At 36.9% G+C, this 18,470-nt stretch overlaps 1 protein-coding gene across 2 annotated transcripts in view; it reads left to right on the top strand.

Annotated features, from left to right (window-relative positions):
- Nucleotides 1–18,470, top strand: part of SLC44A5 (solute carrier family 44 member 5) — a 166,206-nt gene that overhangs the window by 83,937 nt on the left and 63,799 nt on the right. The window lies entirely within an intron of this gene.

Genomic DNA, 18,470 nt, shown 5'->3' with positions numbered 1-18,470 from the left:
CATAACTTGGAGCTTATTATTCCAAGAGATAAACAGATTTTAAAAATAGGTTTAGGAAAGGGTTAACAACACACACGGAGTAGAATTATTATGGACAATCAAGAGAAACCAGAAATTTTGGTGAGGTTGGGGGGTAAATCCTTAATCATGTCAGGTTGAGTTTATGGCGGGTAAGCTGACATCTACAAAAGGTCCTCATTGCCTATTAGAGACAACTAGACTAAATTCTGATCTAGGATGGTAATTCTTATCTTAACCTCAGTAATTCTAAAGCTCCTAGACATTGCCAACAAAACCTTCACACTATGAAGGACAAAGAAAGCACCAGGTGGTAAAAAGATCACACAAATCTCTAGTTCTTTAAAACAGGCTATTTTTAAAAGGGAAACGTTTCCCAGACCTAAGCCAATGACCCACTTATTTCCAACAAAAATGGGATACCACAATTTCAGTACATAAAGATCATTCAAAGACAATCCTAGTGTAACAGATATGTTCTTTAAAGTATTATTTACAATAACAGTATACTGGAAACTATACAGATATCTAACAATATGTGGATGGTAGTAAATTATGGCCCATGTATTTAATAAAATATAAGGGAGCCATTAAAAATGTATGTTTATATTTTTAAGAATTGATTATGTTAATTTTCTTTATAGTTTTTGGATTTTGTGTCATGATTATAATTGCCTTCCTTCTCCTGAAAATAACATTTAGCTATATTTCTCTAGTATGTCTATGGTTTATTAGAAGTTATAAATTTCTAATGCACTTGGGATTTATTTTTGTGTATGGAATGAAGTAAGAATCAAACTTTCTTTTTTTCCAATTGCAGCACCAGTTGATCTCAGAATAGTTTGTTGAAAAATATGCTCTTTTTCCTCTCTGATTTCTGATACCACAATTATCATTTGGTAAATTTATATACTTGTTTACAAACCACCTATTGTATTCCAAAATATATATATTTTAAGCCTCTCAATTGTTTTAATTCTTATATAAATGTGTATTAATTTGAAAAGATAAGTTACTTTAAATGATTCTGACAGTTTTTAGTAGTAAGTGAAAATATTTATGAAAATATCAGATTTCAATCCTTAAAACAGTGTGAAATTATCATAGAACTAGCAGAAAGAAATAAATACAATTACAAATATCAATTTTGAATGTGATAAAGATGGGATTCCAAGTCAGTAGCCAAAGAGTATATTATTAAATAAGTGGTATTGAGTTAACTGAAATGACATTCATGAATATAAAATAAAATTGGATATTTATCTCATACATTATACCAAAATGAATACTGAAACATGGAAATATTATATATAAAATATACAACCAAAAAGTAACAGAAGAAAATGCAGGGGCATGTTAATAGAATAATGGGGTAAAGAAGTTTTTTCTAAACATGACCCCAAAGCCAGAAAATGTAACAGAAATTTTAAAGTATGACACAGAGTAATCCCACTTTAACCCACAAAGTGGTATACAAAGTTAAAAGATAAGTGGAAATTCAGGAAAAAGAAAGTTTTTCAACATGTATACCTGACAGTGGGTCAGTAGCTTTATTATATGAACTACTTTTATAAAATCAAAAAAGAAAAAGATGATCATTCAGTGTAGAAGTTGGCAAAAGTGATAAACAGGAAATAACATGATATAATGGCCAATAATAACAGAAAGTGCTGATCAACCACAGTTAAAAAAGAAATGCAAATTAATAGAGATATTACTTTAGCTTATTAAGTTGTCAAATAAATTAAAAAGATTAAAATTTCCAGGATTGACCAGAATGAGAGGAAAAAAAGACATCTTATTTTCTACTGGTGGTAGTGAAATATGATAATATTTATCATATTTTATCAAGTATTTATGAAATTTGTATGTTCTTTTTGATTCAGCAGTTTTTCTCCTAGAACATATCTGATGGAAATTTGCATAAACATTCCTAATCTTATAGGTACTATGAAATAGTAATAATAAAATGGAAACAGCCTAAGTGTCTATCAATAGGAGATTGATTAAATGAGTTACGCTAAGATCAGGAACAAGACAAGGTTGCCCAGTCTCACCACTATTATTGAACATAGTTTTGGAAGTTTTAGCCACAGCAATCAGAGAAGAAAAGGAAATAAAAGGAATCCAAATCTGAAAAGAAGAAGTAAAGCTGTGACTGTTTGCAAATGACATGATACTCTACATAGAGAATCCTAAAGATGCTACCAGAAAACTACTAGAGCTAATCAATGAATTAGGTATAGTAGCAGGATACAAAATTAATGCACAGAAATCTCTGGCATTCCTATATACTAATGATGAAAAATCTGAAAGTAAAATAAAGAAAACACTCCCATTTACCATTTCAACAAAAAGAATAAAATATCTAGGAATAAACCTACCTAAGGAGACAAAAGACCTGTATGCAGAAAATTATAAGACACTGATGAAAGAAATTAAAGATAATACAAATAGATGGAGAGATATACCATGTTCTTGGATTGGAAGAATCAACATTGTGAAAATGACTCTACAACCCAAAGCAATCTACAGATTCAATGCAATCCCTATCAAACTACCACTGGCATTTTTCACAGAACTAGAACAAAAAATTTCACAATTTGTATGGAAACACAAAAGACCCCGAATAGCCAAAGCAATCTTGAGAATGAAAAACGGAGCTGGAGCAAGTAGGCTCCCTGACTTCAGACTATACTACAAAGCTATAGTAATCAAGACAGTATGATACTGGCAAAAAAAACAGAAAGGTAAATCAATGGAACAGGATAGAAAGCCCAGAGATAAACCCAGGCACATATGGTCACCTTATCTTTGATAAAGGAGGCAGGAATATACAGTGGAGGAAGGACAGCCTCTCCAGTAAGTGGTGCTGGGAAAACTGGACAGCAACATGTAAAAGAATTAGATTAGAACACTCCCTAACACCATACACAAAAATAAACTCAAAATGGATTAAAGACCTAAATGTAAGGCCAGAAACTATCAAACTCTTAGAGGAAAACATAGGCAGAACACTCTATGACATAAATCACAGCAAGATCCTTTTTGACCCACCTCCTAGAGAAATGGAAATGAAAGCAAAAATAAACAAATGGGACCTAATGAAACTTAAAACTTTTGGACAGCAAAGGAAACCATAAACTAAATGAAAAGGCAACCCTCAGAATGGGAGAAGATATTTGCAAATGAAGCAACTGACAAAGGATTAATCTCCAAAATTTATAAGCAGCTCATGCAGCTCAATAACAAAAAAACAAACAACCCAATCCAAAAATGGGCAGAAGACCTAAATAGACATTTCTCCAAAGAAGATATACAGAGTGCCAACAAACACATGAAAGAATGCTCAACATCATTAATCATTAGAGAAATGCAGATCAAAACTACAATGAGATATCATCTCACACCGGTCAGAATGGCCATCATGAAAAAATCTAGAAACAATAAATGCTGGAGAGGGTGTGGCGAAAAGGGAACCCTCTTGCACTGCCGGTGGGAATGTGAATTGGTACAGCTACTATGGAGAACAGTATGGAGGTTCCTTAAAAAACTACAAATAGAACTACCATATGACCCAGCAATCCTACTACTGGGCATATACCCTGAGAAAACCATAATTCAAAAAGAGTCATGTACCAAAATGTTCATTGCAGCTCTATTTACAATAGCCTGGAGATGGAAACAACCTAAGTGTCCACCATCAGATGAATGGATAAAGAAGATGTGGCACATATATACAATGGAGTATTACTCAGCCATTAAAAGAAACGAAATTGAGCTATTTGTAATGAGGTGGATAGACCTAGAGTCTGTCATACAGAGTGAAGTAAGTCAGAAGGAGAAAGACAAATACAGTATGCTAACACATATATATGGAATTTAAGAAAAAAAATATCATGAAGAACCTAGGGGTAAGACAGGAATAAAGACACAGACCTACTAGATAATGGACTTGAAGATATGGGGAGGGGGAAGGGTAAGCTGTGACAAAGTGCGAGAGAGGCATGCCGCATAGCACAGGGAGATCAGCTTGGTGCTTTGTGACCGCCTGGAGTGGTGGGATAGGGAGGGTGGGAGGGAGGGAGACGCAAGAGGGAAGAGATATGGGAACATATGTATATGTATAACTGACTCACTTTGTTATAAAGCAGAAACTAACACACCATTGTAAAGCAATTATACTCCAATAAAGATGTAAAAAAAAAAATGAGTTACGGTACAGTCACATAATAAAATACTATTTAATCATTAAAAGTGATTGAGTAGAGATGTATTTATTGACATGGAAATACACCCATGATATTTTGTTAATTCAAGAAATCAGGTTACGCCATGATTTAGTATAATTATATAATTTAGTATAATAAATGCCATGTATAGTATAATTCTGCCTTGTGATATATATGAATATCACGTATCAAAAAACACCTGTATATGAAAGGATATACACATTCCTACATTAATTATTTCTGGGTAGTGGGATTATATTTTTATTTTTATTTATGTGTTTACTGAGTCACTATTATGTTTCTGATAGTGTTCTAAAGGCAGAGGTTATAGTGCAAACAAATAGACAAGCTACCTGCACTCATGAAGCTTACATTCAATTAGAGGGCAATTACAATAAAGATGTAAACAATCAAGGATAATTTCAAATTGTATGATAAATGTTATAAAGGAAAAAACAAAACAGGTGGCCCCATAGAGAATGACTGGTATATAATGAGCTGCCTCGTGGTTGCATGGGGCAGGTTAGGACTTTCATGAGTAGGTGACTTTTAAATTGAAATATGAAGGCTAGGAAGAAGGCAGCCTTTCAAAAGCCTTGGTAAGATCTTTAAAGCCAGTGACAAGGGCAAAGGTCCTGAGGCAGGAATGAGCCTATGGTACTTCTGGAACAGAAAGAAGCCCAGGAGGCTGGAGTGTAGCAAAGAAAAAGGGGAGTGGAATGAGAAGATGTCTGAGAACCAGATAGGAGTCAGATTTTATGGTTCTATGTGCCCTTTAAAAGTATTTGGATTTGATGTATAAGTGCAGGAAGGCCATGGAAGGGTGTTCATCAAGAGAGTGATACAATCCGCTTTACATTTTAAAAGACCATTCTTGTTGCTATTTATACCTTCTTGAACTGTTTCAATTGTTCACTGTGAGCATGTAGGCAGGAGAATATTAAACTTTTTTTATTTTGAAAAAGAATTAATGACAGATATTATAAAATAGAATTATGAGTAATTTTTATTTGCTTATTTATATATTAATATGCATTACAAGTTTCTACCAAAAAATCTAATACTTTTATATTCCCTCCAAATTGTCCAAAAATAAAATTCTTGAAAGTACATGAGCTGAGGCAATGAGTTACCTTACTTATCAAAGCCCTTTGAAAGAACAAGAGATAAAACATTTTGTTGAAAGAATATACTCTAGAGTCAAATCCTGACTTTACATCTTTCCGTTGTTGACCTTTGGGCATTGGACTCAACCTACCTGGCCTTAATTTTCTGATAATAATGGAAAAAATTAAATGAAAGAAGAGTAATTAGGGTGAAACTTACATGTCCTTTTTTTTAACAAAGCACTTTCATATTCAATATTATAATATATCATTTGTGAGGTCTCCAAAGGGCCAGTCACTATGCAAAAGGTTGGAATCACTCTAGGAAACAAGACACAGAGTTTTCTCAAGGATCTCAGTCTTCAGGAATATAGCCAAGAAATCCATGGATTTCAGAGAGTTCAAATCCAAGACAGCAACATAAGAGGCTTCTAACTCACCTCCTCCCATGGACACACTGGATCTACAGCTACACACAGAGCAATTCCCTCTGAAAGAAATCCAGAAACTAGCTGAGTGACTCCTACGTATCAGGTGAACAAGGAAATACCCACATCAAAATGTGTAGGAAAGGCTGAGACACAGTTTACCATAAACCCCAGGCCTGGCTCAGTGCCATACAATTGGGAGGAAATGCCCAAATCCCAGCCTGTCCCTGAGGAATGAAAGGTTTGAACCCCACATCTAGTGCCCCAACTTTTAAGACTCTTGACCCAAGGGACAGGCCCTCAAAACACCTAGCTCTGAAAGCCAACAGGGCTTGCATCCATGAGACTCATAAGACTATTGTAAACAAAGAAGTTTTCGGGGCTTCCCTGGTGGCACAGTGGTTGAGAGTCCGCCTGCCGATGCAGGGGACACGGGTTCGTGCCCAGTCCAGGAAGATCCCACATGCCGCGGAGTGGCTGGGCCCGTGAGCCATGGCTGCTGAACCTGCGTGTCCGGAGCCTGTGCTCCACAACGGGAGAGGCCACAACAGTGAGAGGCCCGCGTACCGCAAAAAAAAAAAGGAAGTTCTTAACTCACTGTGGTTATTTCCCCCAGACTCATCTCAGAGGGAACAGACAGAAACACCCATCTCCCAGGCTTTTCCTGAAAGAAAGCTATTTGCATACTTCAATAGCTGCTGCATGAGGGTTAGACTTCTAATATGCACACATCTGGGGATGACTACAGTCTTCCCCAGAGCCTGGAGGAGGCCAGTGGGCACTGTCTCTGTGTTCTCCCTCTGGCAGCTCCAAGTTGTACTGACTACCTGGTAGGAACTTGTGCACACATCTAGTGCACGAGCTTTTGCAACTGCCACCCAGGGGACACACCCCTTGATCTGGCTCTGGTGGCCCATGGGGCTTGCATTTCATTGGTCCCACAATGAAATGGGACAACTGTAGCAAACAAAAAAACACGTCTTAACTGGCTGTCCCCTCAGCTGTCAGTGCAGAGGGAGCAGACTGAAATGCTCATTTCCCAGTCTTTCCCTGAAAGAGATCTATTTATGTACTTTAAAAGCTGGTGTCTGAGGGTCTGACTTCCAATCAGCCTGCATCTATCACTGACTGAGATCCTCCCCTTTGGGACACTGACAGATCTTGGCACTACTCAACTACTAAGAGCCACTAAGAACAAAGAAAGCAACTTGGACATGCACAAAGGTTTGAGAGACAGTTAAGAGCTGGGGCTGGGGTGAATATTAAGGTTTATCTCCTACAAGAAACCAGACTCAGAGAGGCAGCTGTTTTATCTAATGCACAGAAACCAACACATAGAATCAAGGAAAATGAAGAAACAGAGGATTATGTTCCAAACAAAAGAACAGATAAATCTCTAGAAACAGATTTTAATGAAATGGAGATACATGATTTACCTGATATAATTCAAAATAAAGGTCATTAAGATGCTCACCAAAGTCAGGAGAGCAATGCATAAGTATAATGAGAATTTCAACAGAGAGATAGAAAATATAGGTAAAGTATCAACAGAAATCACAGAGCTGAAGAATGTAAAAATTGAACTGAAAAATTCATTAGAGGAGTTCAACAGCAGACTAGATAAGCAAAAGAAAGAGTGAGCAAACTCAGAGATAGGGCAGTAGAATTCATCCAATCAGAGGAGCAAAACAAAAAAAGACTGAAAAAGAGTGTAGATAGCTTAAGGGACTTATGGGACACCATCAAGTGGATCAACATTTGCGTTATATGGATCCCAGAAGGAGAAGAAAGAGAGAAGGGGCAGAAAGCTTCTTCAAAGAAATAATGGTTTAAAACTTCCCTAACCTGGGGAAGCAAGCAGCCATCCAAATCCAGGAAGTACAGAAAGTTCCAAATAAGATGAACCCAAAGAAACTCATAGCAAGAAATATTATAATTAAACTGTCAAAAGTTAAAGACAAGGACAGAATCTTAAAAGCAGCAAGAGAAAAACAACTTGTTACATATAAGGGAAACCTCTCTAAGACCACAGGCAGATTTTTCAGTGAGACTTTGCAAGCCGGAAGGCAGTAGTTTGATATATTCAATGATATATATATTGAAAGAATAAAAACTGCCAACCAAGAATACTCTATCCAGCAAAATTATCCTTCAGAATTGAAGGAGAGATAAAGAGTTTTCCAGACAAGCAAAAGCTGATAGAGTTCATACTGGCCTTATAAGAAATGTTAAAGAGACTTCCTCAAGCCAAAATGAAAGGATGCTAATTAGTAACAGGAAAGACATATGAAAGTAAAAATATCACTAGTAAAAGAAAATACATAATTAAGCTCTATTTTAGAATAGTCTAAAATTATAATGGTGGTGGGTAAATCATTTATAAATCTAGTATGAAGGTTATAAGACAAAAGTAGTAAAAATAACTATAACTACAGTAACTTATTAATGGATACACAAGGTGAAAAGATGCAAATTGTGACATCAAGCACATGAAATGTTGGGGGGAGAATAAAAATGTAGAACTTCAGTATGCATCTGCATTAAGTTATCGGCTTAAAATAGACTGCTGTAATATGTCTTATGTAAGCCTTGTGGTAACCACAAAGCAAAAACCTATAGTAGATACACAAAAGGTAAAAAAAAAAAAAGGAATCTAAGCATACTACTACAGAAGATCATCAAATCACAAAGGAAGAGAGCAAGGGAAGAAAAGAACAAAAGAACTGCAAAACGTCCAGGTAACAATGAATAAAATGGCAATAGTAAGTCCCACCTATCAATTATTACTTTAAATGTAAATGGATAAAATGATGCAATCTGAAGATACAGAGTGGCTGAATGAATAATAAAACAAGACTCAACTATATACTGCCTACCAGAGATTTACTTAAGCTTTATGCGCAGACACAGAATAAAAGCGAAGGGATGGAAAAACATATTCCATACAAATGGAAACCAAAAGAAAGCAGAGGTAGTTATATTTATATCAGACAAAATAAACTTTAAGGCAAAGACTCTAATAAGTGACAAGATTATAATGATAAAGGGGTCAATCCAACAAGAGGATATAACATTATAAATATGTACCCAACTTAAAAGCACTGAAATGTATAAAGCAAATATTAACAGATCTGAAGGGAAAAATTAGGCAGCAATATAATAATAGTAGGGGACTTCAATACCCCACTTTCATCAATGGTTAGATCATCCAGACAGAAAAATAATAAGGAAGAATTGGTCTAAATTACATGTTAGGCTAGATGGACTTAACAGACATTTACAGACCATTCCATCTAAAACCAACAGAATACACATTCTTCTCAAATACATGGAATATTCTTCAGGATAAATCATGTGTTGGGCCACAAAATAGGGTTTTGTTTTGTTTTGTTTTGTTTTTTTGCAGTACGCGGGCCTCTCACTGCTGTGGCCTCTCCCGCCGCGGAGCACAGGCTCCGGACGCGCAGGCCCAGCGGCCACGGCTCACAGGTCCAGCCGCTCCGCGGCATGCGGGATCCTCCCGGACTGGGGCACGAACCTGCGTCCCCTACATTGGCAGGCAGACTCTCAACCACTGCGCCACCAGGGAAGCGCAAAATAGGTTTTAATAAACGTAAAAAGTCTGGAATCATATCAAGCATCTTTTCCTGCCAAAATGGTATGAAACTAGAAATTAATTCAGAAAACTGGAAAATTAACAGATATGTAGAGATTAAACAACTTGCCACTAAACAAATGGGTCAAATAAAAAATCAAAAGGGAAATTAGAGAGTATCTTGAGACAAATGAAATTGGAAATATAACATACGAAAGCATATGGCACACAGCAAAGCAGTTCTAAGAGGGAAATTCATAGCGATAAACAACTACATTAAGAAGCAAGAGATATCTCAAGTAAACAACCTAACTTTGCACCTAAAGGAACTAGAGAAAGAAGAACAAAATAAGCCCAAAGTTAGTAGAAGGAAGGAAATGACAAAGATCAGAGTGGAAATAAATGAAATAGAGATTAATCATTAGAGAAATGCAAATCAAAACTACAATGAGGTATCACCTCACACTGGTCAGAATGGCCATCACCAAAAAATCTACAGACAATAAATGCTGAAGAGGGTGTGGAGAAAAGGGAACCCTCTTGCACTGTTGGTGGGAATGTAAATTGATACAGCCACTATGGAGAACAGTATGGAGGTTCCTTAAAAAACTAAAAGTAGAACTACCATATGACCCAACAGTCCCACTACTGGGCATATACCCTGAGAAAACCATAATTCAAAAAGAGACATGTACCCCAGTGTTCAGTGCAGCACTATTTACAATAGCCAGGACATGGAAGCAACCTAAGTGTCCATCGACAGATGAATGGATAAAGAAGATGTGGCACATATATACAATGGAATATTACTCAGCCATAAAAGGAAATGAAATTGAGTTATTTTTAATGAGGTGGATGGACCTAGAGTCTGTCATACAGAGTGAAGTAAGTCGGAAAGAGAAAAACAAATACCATATCCTAACACATATGTATGGAATCTTAAAAAAATAAAAAAGGTTCTGACAAACTTAGGGGCAGGACAGGAATAAAGATGCAGATGTAGACAATGGACTTGAGAACACAGGGAGGGGCATGGGTAAGCTGGGACGAAGTGAGAGAGTGACATTGACATATATACACTACCAACTGTAAAAGAGATAGCTAGTAGGAAGCAGCTGCACAGCACAGGGAGATCAGCTTCGTGCTTTGTGACCACCTAGAGGGGTGGGATAGGGAGGGTGGGAGGGAGACGCAAGAGGGAGGGGAAATGGGGATATATACATACATATAGCTGATTCACTTTGTTATATAGCAGAAACTAACACAACATTGTAAAGCAATTATACTCCAATAAAGACGTTAAAAAAAAAAAAGCAATAGGGAAGATAAGTGAAACTACCAACTGTTTTTTTGAAAACATAAAATTGACAAACCTTTTGATAGACTCATTGAGAAAAAAGTTGAGACTGCTTGAATAAATTCAGAAATGAAACAGGAGACATCTGATACCACACAAACACAAAGGATCATAGGAGACTACTATGAACCATTATATACCAAGAAATTGGACAGCCTAGAAGAAGTGGATAAATCCTAGAAACATACAACGTGCCAAGACTGAATCATGAAGAAACAGAAAATCTGAACAAGCGAATTACTAGTAAGAAGATTTGATCAGTAACCAGAAACCTCCCAACAAAGAAAAGTCCAGGACCAAATGACTTCACTGATAAACTCTACCAAACATTTAAAGAAGAATTAACAGTCCTTCTCAAACCCTTTCAAAAAATAGAAGAGGAGAGAGAATTATGACACATTGTTCAATGGAACATATTAGAGAGCCCCAAAATAAAGCCACAGAAATATGGTCAATTACTTTATGACAAAGAAGCCAAGAATATACAATAAGGATATTCTCTTCAATAAATGGTGTTGGGAAAACTGGAATGCCACATGCAAAGCCACGAAACTGGACCACTTCCATCTTACACCATAAACAAAAATCAACTCAAGATGGGTTAAAGACTTGAATTAGGACCTGAAACTGTAAAACTCCTAGTAAGCTCCTTGACATCGATCTTGGCAATAATCTTTTGGATCTGACACCAAAAGCAAAGGTAGGAAAAGGCAAAATAAACAAGTGGGACTACATCAAACTAAAAAGCTTCTGCACAGCAAAGGAAACCATCAACAAAATGAAAAGGAAGCCTATGGAATGGGAGAAAATATTTTTGAATCATACATCTGATAAGGGATTAATACCCCAAATTTATAAAGAACCCATGTAACTCAATAGTAAAAAACCAAACAATGAAACAAATGATTAAGAAATTGGCAGGGGATCTGAATAGACATTTTTCCAAAGAAGACATATAGATGGCTGATAGATATATGAAAAGGTGTTCAACATCACTAATCATCAGGAAAGTGCAAATCAAAACCATATGAGTCAGCACTGGAGCCTACCTGGGCTCTTTGGTGAGGCTAATGACAGACTCTGGAGGGCTTACACCAAGGAGTACCTCCTAGAACTTCTGCTGCCAGTGTCCTTGTCCTCATGGTGAAACACAGACACCATCTGCCTCTGCAGGAGACCCTGCAACACTAGCAGCCACTGGAGACAGACATCAAAAACAACGGGAACTACGAAAGTGCAGCCTGCAAAATGAAGACCCCAAACACAGTAAGATAAGCAAAATGAGAAGACAGAAAAACACACAGCAGATGAAGGAGCAAGATAAAAACCCACCAGACCTAACAAATGAAGAGGAAATAGGCAATCTACCTGAAAAAGAATTCAGAATAATGATAGTAAGGATGATCCGAAATCTTGGAAGTAGAATGGACAAAATGCAAGAAACAGTTAACAAGGACCTACAAGAACTAAAGATGAAACAAGCAACGATGAACAATGCAATAAATGAAATTAAAATCACTCTAGATAGGATCAATAGCAGAATAACTGAGGCAGAAGAACGGATAAGTGACCTGGAAGATAAAGTAGTGGAAATAACTACTGCAGAGCAGAATAAAGAAAAAAGAATGAAAAGAACTGAGGACAGTCTCAGAGACCTCTGGGACAACATGAAACGCACCAACATTCGAATTATAGGGGTTCCAGAAGAAGAAGAAAGAAAGAAAGGGACTGAGAAAATATTTGAAGAGATTATAGTTGAAAACTTGCCTAATATGGGAAAGGAAATAGTTAATCAAGTCCAGGAAGCACAGAGGGTCCCATACAGGATAAATACAAGGAGAAACACGCCAAGACACATATTAATCAAACTGTCAAAAATTAAATACAAAGAAAGCATATTAAAAGCAGCAAGGGATAAACAACAAATAACACACAAGGGAATCCCCATAAGGTTAACAGCTGATCTCTCAGCAGAAACCCTACAAGCCAGAAGGGAGTGGCAGGACATACTGAAAGTGCTGAAGGAGAATAGCCTGCAACCAAGACTACTCTACCCAGCAAGGATCTCATTCAGATTTGATGGAGAAATTAAAACCTTTACAGACAAGCAAAAGCTGAGAGAGTTCAGCACCACCAAACCAACTTTACAACAAATGCTAAAGGAACTTCTCTAGACACGAAACACAAGAGAAGGAAATGACCTATAGTAGCGAACCCAAAACAATATATAAAATGGAAATAGGAACATACATATCGATAATTACCTTAAATGTAAATGGACTAAATGCTCCCACCAAAAGACACAGATTGGCTGAATGGATACAAAAACAAGACCCTTATATATGCTGTCTACAAGAGACCCACTTCAGAACTAGAGACACATACAGACTGAAAGTAAGGGGATGGAAAAAGATATTCCATGCAAATGGAAACCAAAAGAAAGCTGGAGTAGCAATTCTCATATCAGACAAAATAGACTTTAAAATAAGGACTATTAAAAGGGACAAAGAAGGACACTACATAATGATCAAGGGATCGATCCAAGAAGAAGATATAACAATTGTAAATATTTATGCACCCAACATAGGAGCACCTCAATACATAAGGCAAATACTAACAACCATAAAAGGGGAGATCAACAGTAACACATTCATAGTAGGGGACTTTAACACCCCACTTTCACCCATGGACAGATCATCCAAAATGAAAATAAATAAGGAAACACAAGCTTTAAATGATACATTAAACAAGATGGACTTAATTGATATTTATAGGACACTCCATCCAAAAACAACAGAATACACATTTTTCTCAAGTGCTCATGGAACATTCTCCAGGATAGATCATATCTTGGGTCACAAATCAAGCCTTGGTAAATTTAAGAAAACTGAAATTGTATCAAGTATCTTTTCCGACCACAACGCCATGAGACTAGATATCAATTACAGGAAAAGATCTGTAAAAAATACAAACACATGGAGGCTAAACAATACACTACTTAATAATGAAGTGATCACTGAAGAAATCAAAGAGGAAATAAAAAAATACCTAGAAACAAATGACAATGGAGACACAACGACCCAAAACCTATGGGATGCAGCAAAAGCAGTTCTAAGAGGGAAGTTTATAGCAATACAAGCCCACCTTAAGAAGCAGGAAACATCTCGAATAAACAACCTAACCTTGCACCTCAAGCAATTAGAGAAAGAAGAACAAAAAAACCCCAAAGCTAGCAGAAGGAAAGAAATCATAAAAATCAGATCAGAAATAAATGAAAAAGAAATGAAGGAAACAATAGCAAAGATCAATAAAACTAAAAGCTGGTTCTTTGAGAAGATAAACAAAATAGATAAACCACTAGCCAGACTCATCAAGAAAAAAAGGGAGAAGACTCAAATCAATAGAATTAGAAATGAAAAAGGAGAAGTAACAACTGACACTGCAGAAATAAAAAAAATCATGAGAGATTACTACAAGCAACTCTATGCCAATAAAATGGACAATCTGGAAGAAATGGACAAATTCTTAGAAATGCACAGCCTGCCAAGACTGAATCAGGAAGAAATAGAAAATATGAACAGACCAATCACAAGCACTGAAATTGAAACTGTGATTAAAAACCTTCCAACAAACAAAAGCCCAGGACCAGATGGCTTCACAGGTGAATTCTATCAAACGTTTAGAGAAGAGCTAACACCTATCCTTCTCAAACTCTTCCAAAATATAGCAGAGGGAGGAACACTCCCAAATTCCTTCTACGAAGCCACCATCACCTTGATACCAAAACCAGACAAGGATGTCACAAAGAAAGAAAACTACAGGCCAATATCACTGATGAACATAGATGCAAAAGTCCTCAACAAAATACTAGCAAACAGAATCCAACAGCACATTAAAAGGATCATACACCATGATCAAGTGGGGTTTATTCCAGGAATGCAAGGATTCTTCAATATACGCAAATCTATCAATGTGATAAACCATATTAACAAATTGAAGGAGAAAAACCATATGATCATCTCAATAGATGCAGAGAAAGCTTTCGACAAAATTCAACACCCATTTATGATAAAAACCCTCCAGAAAGTAGGCATAGAGGGAACTTTCCTAAACATAATAAAAGCCATATATGACAAGCCCACAGCAAACATCATCCTCAATGGTGAAAAACTGAAAGCATTTCCACTAAAATCAGGAACAAGACAAGGTTGCCCACTCTCACCACTCTTATTCAACATAGTTTTGGAAGTTTTAGCCACAGCAATCAGAGAAGAAAAGGAAATAAAAGGAATCCAAATCGGAAAAGAAGAAGTAAAGCTGTCACTGTTTGCAGATGACATGATACTATACATAGAGAATCCTAAAGATGCTACCAGAAAAACTACTAGAGCTAATCAATGAATTTGGTAAAGTAGCAGGATACAAAATTAATGCACAGAAATCTCTGGCATTCCTATATACTAATGATGAAAAATCTGAAAGTGAAATCAAGAAAACACTCCCATTTACCATTGCAACAAAAAGAATAAAATATCTAGGAATAAACCTACCTAAGGATACGAAAGACCTGTATGCAGAAAATTATAAGACACTGATGAAAGAAATTAAAGATGATACAAATAGATGGAGAGATATACCATGTTCTTGGATGGGAAGAATCAACATTGTGAAAATGACTCTACTACCCAAAGCAATCTACAGATTCAATGCAATCCCTATCAAACTACCACTGGCATTTTTCACACAACTAGAACAAAAAATTTCGCAATTTGTATGGAAACACAAAAGACCCCGAATAGCCAAAGCAATCTTGAGAACGAAAAAAGGAGCTGGAGGAATAAGGCTCCCTGACTTCAGACTATATTACAAAGCAACAGTAATCAAGACAGTATGGTACTGGCACAAAAACAGAAAGATAGATCAGTGGAACAGGATAGAAAGCCCAGAGATAAACCCACGCACATATGGACACCTCATCTTTGATAAAGGAGGCAGGAATGTACAGTGGAGAAAGGACAGCCTCTTCAATAAATGGTGCTGGGAAAACTGGACAGGTACATGTAAAAGTATGAGATTAGATCACTCCCTAACACCATACACAAAAATAAGCTCAAAATGGATTAAAGACCTAAATGTAAGGCCAGAAACTATCAAACTCTTAGAAGAAAACATAGGAAGAACACTCTATGACATAAATCACAGCAAGATCCTTTCTGACCCACCTCCTAGAGTAATGGAAATAAAAACAAAAATAAACAAATGGGACCTAATGAAACTTCAAAGCTTTTGCACAGCAAAGGAAACCATAACCAAGACCAAAAGACAACCCTCAGAATGGGAGAAAACATTCGCAAATGAAGCAACTGACAAAGGATTAATCTCCAAAATTTACAAGCAGCTCATGCAGCTCAATAACAAAAAAACAAACAACCCCATCCAAAAATGGGCAGAAGACCTAAATAGACATTTCTCCAAAGAAGATATACAGAATGCCAACAAACACATGAAAGAATGCTCAACATCATTAATCATTAGAGAAATGCAAATCAAAACTACAATGAGATATCATCTCACACCAGTCAGAATGGCCATCATCAAAAAATCTAGAAACAATAAATGCTGGAGAGGGTGTGGAGAAAAGGGGACACTCTTGCACTGCTGGTGGGAATGTGAATTGGTTCAGCCACTATGGAGAACAGTATGGAGGTTCCTTAAAAAACTACAAATAGAATTACCATATGACCCAGCAATCCCACTACTTTGCATATACCCTGAGAAAACCAAAATTCAAAAAGAGTCATGTACCAAAATGTTCATTGCAGCTCTATTTACAATAGCCAGGACATGGAAACAACCTAAGCGCCCATCATCGGATGAATGGATAAAGAAGATGTGGCACATATACACAATGGAATATTACTCAGCCTTAAAAAGAAATGAAATTGAGCTATTTGTAATGAGATGGATAGACCTAGAGTCTGTCATACAGAGTGAAGTAAGTCAGAAAGAAAAAGACAAATACCGTATGCTAACACATATATATGGAATTTAAGGGAAAAAAATGTCATGAAGAACCTAGGGGTAAGATAGGAATAAAGACGCAGACCTACTGGAGAACGGACTTGAGGGTATGGGGAGGGGGAAGGGTGAGTTTTGACAGGGCGAGAGAGAGTCATGGACATATACACACTAACAAACGTAGTAAGGTAGATAGCTGGGGGGAAGCAGCCGCAAGGCACAGGGATATTAGCTCGGTGCTTTGTGACAGCCTGGAAGGGTGGGATGGGGTGAGTGGGAGGGAGGGAGACGCAAGAGGGAAGACATATGGGAACATGTGTATATGTATAGCTGATTCACTTTGTTATAAAGCAGAAACTAACACACCATTGTAAAGCAATTATACCCCAATAAAGATGTTTAAAAAAAAAATAAATAAATTGCTCATCTCTTAATTTCAAATGCAAAAAAAAAAAAAAAAAAACCATATGAGTTATCACCTGATTAAAATGACTATCATCAAAAAAGACAAGAGAGGGGCTTCCCTGGTGGCACAGTGGTTGAGAGTCCGCCTGCCGATGCAGGGGACACAGGTTCGTGCCCCGGTCCGGGAAGATCCCATATGCCGCGGAGCGGCTGGGCCTGTGAGCCATGGCCACTGAGCCTGCGCGTCCGGAGCCTGTGCCCCGCAATGGGAGAGGCCACAACAGTGAGAGGCCCGCGTACCGAAAAAAAAAAAAAAAAAAAAAGACAAGAGAAAACAAGTGTTGGCAAGGATGTGGAGAAATTATTGTGCATTATTGGTGGGAATGTAAATTGGTGCAGCCACTATAGAAAACAGTATGGAGATCCTAAAAAAATTAAAAACAGAATTACCACATGATCCAGTAATTCCACTTCTGGGTATATAACCAAAAGAAATTGAATCATGATCTTGAATAGATATCTGCACCCCCATGGTCATTGCAGCACTGCTTATGATAGCTAAGTCCTGGAAACAACCTAAGTCTCACTGGATGGGTGTATGGGTAAAGAAAATGTGATTTTATACAAATAAATAAATTTTAAAATTCAGCAGTAAAAAAGGAAATCCTGCCATTTGTGACAATATGGATGGACCCTGAGCCTATTATGCTATGTGACATCTAAAACAAAATGAACTCATAGAAACAGAACAGATTGGCGGTTGCCAGAAGTGGGAGGTGTGGGGTGTGGGAAAGGGGCTTTAGGTGGTCAAAACGTACAAACTTCCAGTTATGTTTCTAGGGATGGAAGGTACAGCATGGTGACTATAATTAACAATACTATATTGTATATTTGAAAGTTGCTGAGAGAATAGATCTTAAAAGTTCCCATCACAAGAAAAAAATTTGTAGCTATATGAAGTGATAGATGTTAACTTATTGTGGTAATTATTTCTCAATATATGCATATATCAAATCATTATGCTGTATACCTTAAACTAATACAATGGTACATGTCAAGTATATTCTCAATAAAACTGGAAAAAATTAAACTAGGAACTGGACAAAAAAGAAATCCATGGATTTCAATCTAGTGTGTTTCGCAGAGTGTGCTGTCTGAAGAATAATGCTTACAATCACATCTGAAACATTACACTCACCCCCACTTTCTCTAGTTACTTTCTGGCACAAGACCCTGATTTATTGTCTTGGGTACTTATCACTACTTGAATTTATCCTGGTTATTAATTTCACTTGTTTATTTTCCTCTACT

Source organism: Phocoena sinus, chromosome 1 (assembly GCF_008692025.1).
Source record: "Phocoena sinus isolate mPhoSin1 chromosome 1, mPhoSin1.pri, whole genome shotgun sequence".
Classification (NCBI taxonomy): Eukaryota; Metazoa; Chordata; class Mammalia; order Artiodactyla; family Phocoenidae; genus Phocoena; species Phocoena sinus.
The sequence above is the reverse complement of the archived record's forward strand: the minus strand, read 5'-3'. Positions and strand labels throughout refer to the sequence as shown.